The sequence below is a fragment of the Mustela erminea genome, chromosome X (assembly GCF_009829155.1).
Source record: "Mustela erminea isolate mMusErm1 chromosome X, mMusErm1.Pri, whole genome shotgun sequence".
NCBI classification, from domain to species: domain Eukaryota; kingdom Metazoa; phylum Chordata; class Mammalia; order Carnivora; family Mustelidae; genus Mustela; species Mustela erminea.
In genome coordinates, this window is record NC_045635.1 from 29,784,465 (window position 1) to 29,792,752 (window position 8,288).

Below are 8,288 nucleotides of genomic sequence, written 5' to 3' on the forward strand. Positions count from 1 at the left end.
GTGTGTAAACCTGGTGATTCACAGACCTGTACCCCTGGGGATAAAAAAATATATATATATGTTTATTTTAAAAAAAGAAAAAGAAATGAAATGGTATCTCACTGTATATTTGATTTCCATTTCTCTGATGGCTAATGATATTCAGCACCTTTTCATGAGCTAATTGGATATTAGTAGATCTTCTCTGAAGAAATGTCTATTGAAGCCTTTAGCTTTCTTTTTAAAGCAGATTGTTTGTCGTTTTTATTATCGGGTTGTAACAGTTCTTCATATAATCTAGATGTAAGTCCATTATCAGATATATGATTTGCAGATATTTTCCCCATTCTGTGAGTTGTCTTTTCACTTTATCGATGGTATCTTTTAAACCAGAGAAGTCTAAGTTTCATGAAATCCAATTTATCCATTTCTTTCTTTTATCCATTTCTTTATGGTTTTGATATCACACCTGAGAAGGTTTTACCTAAGATTTATTTCTCTGATTTCTTCTAATATTTCTATACCTTTAACTCTTGCATATAGACTTGTAACCCATCTTGAGTTAATTTTTGTGTGTGTTATGAGGGAGCAGTCCAAATTCATTCCTTGACATGTGTATATCCAATTATTGCAGTAATATTTGTTGAAAAGACTACTTTGTTTCATTGAACTGCCTTGGCACTCTTGTTGAAAATCAACTGGCTATACATACAAGTGTCTATTCTGCAATCTTATTCAATTTCTTTGATCTATAGGTCCATCTTTATGATAGTACCACACTAACTTGAATATGGTAGCTTTGTATTTCAGTTTGAAATATGGAAGTATGAGTCTTCCAACTTAATCTTCTTTGGCTACTCTTAGTCACTTGAATCTTATAAATTTTAGGATAAGTGTCAATTTCTGCAAAGCCTTTTGGTTCAATAAGGATCACATTCAGTTGATGGATCGATTTTTTTAAAGATTTTATTTATTTATTTGACACAGAGAGAGAGACAGAGAGTGATGGGCAGAGGAAGAGAGAGAGAAGCAGGCTCCCTGAGGAGCAGGGAGCCAGATGCAGGGCTCCATCCCAGGACCCTGGGATCATGACCTGAGCCAAAGGCAGATGCTTAACTAACTGAGCCACTGAAGTGCTACTTAATGGATCAATTTGAAGGAGTACTGCTGTTTTAACAATATTAAGTCATCTGATTAACTAACATAGGATGTCTTACTATTTGGGTTTTTTTATATCTTTCGAAAATTTCTGTAGTTTTTAGAGGACAAATTTTGCACTTTCTTTATTAAACTTATTCCTAAGTATTTTATTATTTCTAATGCCATTTTAAATGGAATTATTTTCTTAATTTCACTGTTCATTGTTAGTATTTATAAATACAACTAGTGCTTTTATAACTGCTCTCATATCCTTCAGCCTTACTGAACTAGTGTATTAGTTCCCAAAGTTTTTGAGTGGATTCTTTAGAATTTTGTATGTACAAGATCAAGTGATCTGCAACTAGAAATAATTTCACTTATTCTTTCCTAATCTGGATGCCTATTTTTTTTCCTTACCTAATTTCCCTGCAATGTTAATGCAAGCAGCAAGGATAGAGTGCATGTTTTATTGTTGATTTTAGGTGGAAAATATTCAGTATTTCACCACTGTATGTTCTAACTAATCACCACGAACTTCATGGCTTAAAACAACAGAAATTTATTGCGTTGCCTTTCTGGAGGTCACAAGTTTTAAATGTTTCTCACTGGGCTGAAATCAGAATGCTGCAGAGCTGCATTCCCTTCAGGAAGCTCTAGGTGAAAATCAATGTTCTTTTCTTTTTCAGATTCTGGAGTCCCCTATTATTGCTTGGCCCATGTCCTCTTCCATTTTCAAAGCCAGTAATGGCCAGTCAAGCAATTCTCATACCATGTATAACTGACACAGACTCTGCCTCCCTGCTCGACATTTAAAGATCCTGTGATTATATTGGGTCCATAGAGATAAGCCAGGATATCTATTTTAAGGTTAAGATTTTTAGCAACTTTTACTCCAACTGCAAATTTAATTATTTGTTGCCATGTAATGTAATCAGGATGCAGGCATCTTTAGGAGGCCATCATTCTGTCCATCATAGTCTGTTTTCTGGCCTTTATAGAACCATGTCTGTCCTACATGCAAAATATCTTTCCCTTATCCCAACATGATCCCAAATATCAATATATGGCAGCATCAATGCAAAGTCTAAAATGTCATCTAAATCTTGTCACCTCAAAATTCTCAAATCTGATAATCTAACCCATTTAAATCAGGTATGGGTAAGTCTGTGGGTATAATCTATCTTGAAGCAAAATTCTCCAAATGTAATCCTGTGAACTTAAAAATCAAGTTATCTGCTCACAAAATACTCTTGTGGGAAGGTATAGAATAATAACTATAGGCATACACATTAAAAAAAGGGAGAAAAGGGAAAGTATTAAAGGAGTTACCCATCTCAGCAAATTGAAAATCTAGCAGGGTAAATTCCATCGGTTTCAAGGCCTGGGAATAATTCTCTGCCATTTTTGAGTCTGCAATCTGTCCTTAAGGCTCCTCTCTCTGAGTTATTCTTCCTTTTTCCATAAAGGGTAACTCATGTTTGAGCTAGGTAATTTTTATCAGTCTGTTTACCATCTGTAGTATTTTCTGAGTACAACGACCATCTTTTATTTTGGCTCTGTCACACTTTTAATCCTAGCTGGCAGTGTTTCTGCTAGTATAAAATTCTCAAGAACCTTATGGGTTAACCAGATATGTCACAAGAATTCATTCCTTTTGACAAGAGACTCCTTCAAAGGAGTCTCAATATTTCCATCTCTATTTTTGTCTTCTACTAAGATGGCCGAGGGACTGTATGTGTCACAAACTTAGTATCTTAAAACACAACTCAATACTCTGTCATTTTGGTCTTTCAAAGGTATTAGCAAAAAGTCTCCAGCCATACACTGTTTTTTCACTAAAGCACTTTTTTTTTAAATTTTTTATTTTTTATAAACATATATTTTTATCCCCAGGGGTACAGGTCTGTGAATCACCAGGTTTACACACTTCACAGCACTCACCAAAGCACACACCCTCCCCAATGTCCATAATCCCACCCCCTTCTCCCAACCCCCCTCCCCCCAGCAACCCGCAGTTTGTTTTGTGAGATTAAGAGTCACTTATGGTTTGTCTCCCTCCCAATTCCATCTTGTTTCATTGATTCTTGCCATTTGCGACAACATGGATGTAACTAGAGCGTATCATGCTTAGCGAAATAAGTCAAGCAGAGAAAGACAACTATCATATGATCTCCCTGATATGAGGAAGTGGTGATGCAACATGGGGGCTTAAGTGGGTAAAGCACTTTTTTTAACAGTGACTCTTAATTTTAACATCTTTTGCAACCAGGACAAGCTAAGAATTTCCCAAATCATGAAGTCTTGGTTCCTTTTTGTTTAATAGTTCTTCCCCCAAGTCAATTTTTTCCTCTTATATTTTGCTATAAGCAAAAAGGAGATACTAGACTTTGCCTTTTAAACTTTATTAGGAAATCTCAGCTAAGTAGCCAACTTCAGCACTTCAACTTCTGCTTTCCTCATAACTAAAGGGCACAATTCTTGCTAAATTTTCCATCACTATATAATAAAGATTCCCTTTCCTCCATTTTCCAATACCACGTCCTTCATTCTCTTCTATGCCTCCAACAGCAGAACTTTTAACATTCATGTTTCTGTTATCAATTTGTTTTTGAGTAAATCGACTCTAATAAGTTTTCTCTACAAAACTCCTCATTTCCTTCTAAGTTCTCAATAGGAAAAACATTAACATCTACATTTCTGCTAACAATCTGTTCAAGGCAATGTAGGCATTTTCTATCATGCTTCTCAAAATTTTCCATCCTCTGCCCACTGCACAACTGCAAAGCTATATAAACGATGTTAGGTATCTGTTATACTAGCACCCCACTTCCAGATACCAAAATCTGTATTAGTTTCCATTAACCCAGTAATTAGGACTCACCAAGTTAATTAAACAGTTACATGAAGCAGTGTCTTTACATAACAATGTCTAACCAAAAAAGTAGAGTTACCCTAAGAGTAGTCTTTAAATCTAAGGCCAACACAGCCAGATATATATCACAGAAGGAGATGTCATCCCTCAAACAATGCTCCCATTCCATGCTGCAGTCCAGAGGGACTTCATAATCTAATTCTAAAAAACACATTTACCAATCCCATGGTATCCAGGTCCATCAATGTACCTCCTTGCATTATGTCATACTAATAACCTAACTTACCATTGAAGGCAACGACTCCATTATCATGCTATCCCTGTAAAATTCATGCATAAAAAATTGCTACTTGTTTCCATCCAAAATCCACAATTTCCTATGACTTATGGCTTTTACTCTTACCACTTTGTGTAACATCAAAACCTGTACTATTTCTCCAAACCCGCCAGAAACTGGAGAAGCAACAGGACATTTACTGATTTCTGTAAGACATATTTTAATATACAAAGTACCAAAACAAACTTTGTCCCAATACATACCAGTCACAAGAAGAAATTTCTGACTTAGAAAATACTTACACCATCCAAATTTTCAAACCCTGAAAACCAATTTATCAGATTGCCCAAGTTTATAAAAGTAGTCAGCTACATTACAGTTTTCAAAAATATCTTACAACTATTCCTATCCATAGCATTTAACCACCCTCCATCATACCTCAGCATTCAGCACCAGCATTCATAACCCAAGACAATATATTATGAAGGACAAGAAGTCATAATATAAGAAAAATATGACATGATATTACACTGAATTCACAACCATTTCAACCTATGTAACAATGGAAAATATACAAATGAACAGTCTGGTCAAGATATTCAACCAGTGGACTCTCCGTGCCACTTTGACTAGACTGAAGGAATTTGAGAGAGTCAAGTTTTCAACTCTACTTTAAGCTTCTTTAAGCCATAAAACCCCCTTCCTATATCAAGTTTCTGACAACCATGATTCCAACAGACTCTGCCCTACCTACATTTTTGCTCAATCTTTATTCAAATATAAAATCCTGCCCCAGTGATCTTGAATCATTGTTCATTTATGGCTCCTCATTATCTCTGAATGGACATAACACAACCTTAGAGAAGAATGCACAGCAAAGAAAGAAATAGAAGGCTACATTTCAATTTTTCCCCTAGGAAAGATCTCTGTGAGTGTGTTCCTGAATGTAGAGATAAATGCTGAGCAACGTGAATTTTTTTAATCTGATATATTATTTTTTCTGTATATCATATTCCAACTGGTATGAAAATAGAAATAAGAATATGAAATCTAGATGTAGTCTTCAGGACCAGATCCAAATATAAATCAAAGTACAAGTTTGCTATTCAATAACAAATATTTGTTTCATTAAAATCCTCAAATGTAAAAAAAAAAAAATCCTCAAATGTATGGACTGAAAGTTCAGCTTTAGTTAGTTTACCAAAGGTTTTATGAAATACTCAAATAGTAAATTTAAAATTTAAACCATCTTTGGCAGTGCTGCTAATGCCCCAGCAGAGAAGCTGAGGCCACCATCCAATTTGAAATATTTAAAGTAGATACAGAACTCTTTCAGCAATGCAGACAATTAAGTGCATTTTTGTGGGTGAACAGTGCTGTTGGTAAAACATGTCTCCTGATATCCTACACAATAAACAAATTTCCAACTGAGTATGTATGGACTGCTTTTGACAACTATGCAGTTACAGTTATGATTGGTGGAGAGCCATATACTCTTGGTCTTTTTGATACAGCAGGGCAAGAGGATTATAACAGATTACGACCACCAAGTTATCCACAAACAGATGTATTTCTAGTCTGTTTTTCAGTGGTTTCTCCATCCTCATTTGAAAATGTGAAGGAAAAGCAGGTGCCTGAAGTAACTCACCACTGTCCAAAGACTCCTTTCTTTCTTGTTGGGACTCAAACTGGTCTCCGAGATGACCCCTCTTCAACTGAGAAACTTGCCAAGAACAAACAGAAGCCTATTATTCCAGAGACTGCTGAAAAGTTGGCCCAGGATCTGAAGGCAGTCAAGTATGTGGAGTGTTCTGCACTCACACAGAAAGGCCTAAAGAATGTATTTGACGAAGCAATGTGGGCTGCCCTGGAGCCTGCCGGACCAGAGAAGAGCCGCAGGTGTGTGCTGCTGTGAACGTCTCTCTAGAGCCCTTTCCACACAGCTGGTGTCAGCATCATACTAAAAGCAATGTTAAATCAAACTAAAGATTAAATTTAAAATTCATTTCTGTAATAGTGACAAATCCCCTGCACCTATCCACATACACTCGTGTGAGACAAGGCCCATAGGTGTGGTCCCCTGCCCCCCACCTCAGTACTAGTGAATTTGAGTAATTGTGTATTGTCAGAAAAGTGATTAGTACTAGATTTTGTGGGGGGGGGGTTTGTTTCAAAAACAAATTTTTTTTGTTTTGTTTAAAAGCAAGGCTAGCTTGTGATGACTCTGTAACAAACTAATTTGGGTTGTTGAAACTGCCCCTGGGCTCTATCCACTCTGGAAAACGATCTGGGACATTTGGGTGTTTTTTTGTTATTGCTGTTCTGTTTTGTTTTTTGTTTTTTCTGGAGGTTGGGTACGGGGAGTATGTGTGGGTTTTGTTTTTATTTAGTCATGTATTTTAAATTCATTAACCACTGGACAGGCCTTTAGGGGAGGAGGATGGATTGATTTCACATTCTACTTCCTAGATCTAGTTTAGAAAACTTGTTCTCCACCTGGTACTCTTAGGAAGGAGTATATTAAATGCCTCATTTAATGTATATTAATGTATATTAATGCCTCATTTAATAACATACTCCTTTTTGAAAGCTGCCTTTTCTCTCCACCCTTTATTAGGTCCAGTATCTGATGAAACTCATGAGATACGGTGGAACCCATCATGCCCCTCCTCTTTTCTACAGTGCGCTATATATGTGACCATGACTTTGAAGGAAATTTGTTTATTATTTGTTGGTTTTTTAAAATTAATTTCTTTTTTAAAAATATTTTATTTATTTATTTATTTAACAGAGAGAGACACAGTGAGAGAGTGAACAGAAGCAGGGGGAGTGGGAGAAGGAGAAGCAGGCTTCCTCCCAAGCCCCATGTGGGGCTTGATCCCAGGACCCTGGGATCATGACCTAAGCCAAAGGCAGACTTTTAACAACTGAGTCACCCAGGTTCCCCTTTAAGTTAATTTCTAACTTCTTTCACTGATAAATGAAAAAAGTATTGCACATTTTGAAATATACCAATCGAGTACAGAATTAAAAACATTTTCCCTGTCAAATAAATAAATATAAAAAAATAAAATTTAAACTATCTTCAACACAATACACACATGCACACTTAAAATAAACAAATAAAATTTCTAGTAATGATTATATAAAGTCCACATCTGCAACAGACTGTGTGTTAAGTTGCAAGATAAATCATGATATTACTATACAAACATGAATTTCAAATTCAATATTAAGAAGAAAAATGTTCACAAATATATCCTAAGTTCTTTCATCATTTTATCTGAAATGAGTATGTAAAAGAACCATACAGAAATTCCAACATTAATATGCACTGGGATGTTTTGCTCCTACTTGGTTTCTCTGAGTGTTATAAGTTAATCAGTTTCTTAAAATTATTTTATTTTGATATACACATATTATCAATAACATTAAAGCAAGTGAAATAGTAGGAATATCAGTTAAAATTCTATGTTCTTGGTAATTCTCTTCTGTTCTTCTAAAATGAGAATTATGTAAGTCTACCAGTACTGAGATTCTAACAAGTGGATACCAGTTTTAAGAGTAAAGCTTTCTGGGTAACTGGGTGGCTCAGTCAGTTAAGCACCTGCCTTCAGCTCAGTTCAGGTCCTGGGATGGAGTCCCACATTGGACTCTCTGCTCCACAGGGAGTATGCTTCTTCCTGTGCCCCTCCTTCCACTCATTCTCTCAATATCGTGTTCTCTCTCAAATTAATAAATAAAATATTTTTTTAAAAAGAGTAAAGCTTTCTTTTTTCCAGGTGTGTGGGTGGGGTCCATAATTTCTTCACTCGAAATATTTTTTCTTTTCAGTTTTATTTTAGCATATATTATTTGAAAACATAGCACATATATTTCATAAGATAGTTTAACAAATAATTAAACAAAGTGACCCGAAGGGGCACGTGCACTCGAATGTTTATAGCAGCAATGTCTACAATAGCCAAACTATGGAAAGAACCTGGATGTCCATCAACAGATGAATGGATCCAGAAGATG

At 35.7% G+C, this 8,288-nt stretch overlaps 1 pseudogene; it reads left to right on the top strand.

The window, feature by feature from the left end:
• The first annotated feature begins 5,606 nt into the window (after positions 1-5,606).
• On the top strand, positions 5,607-6,183 carry LOC116583341 (annotated as a pseudogene).
• Positions 6,184-8,288: the final 2,105 nt, after the last annotated feature.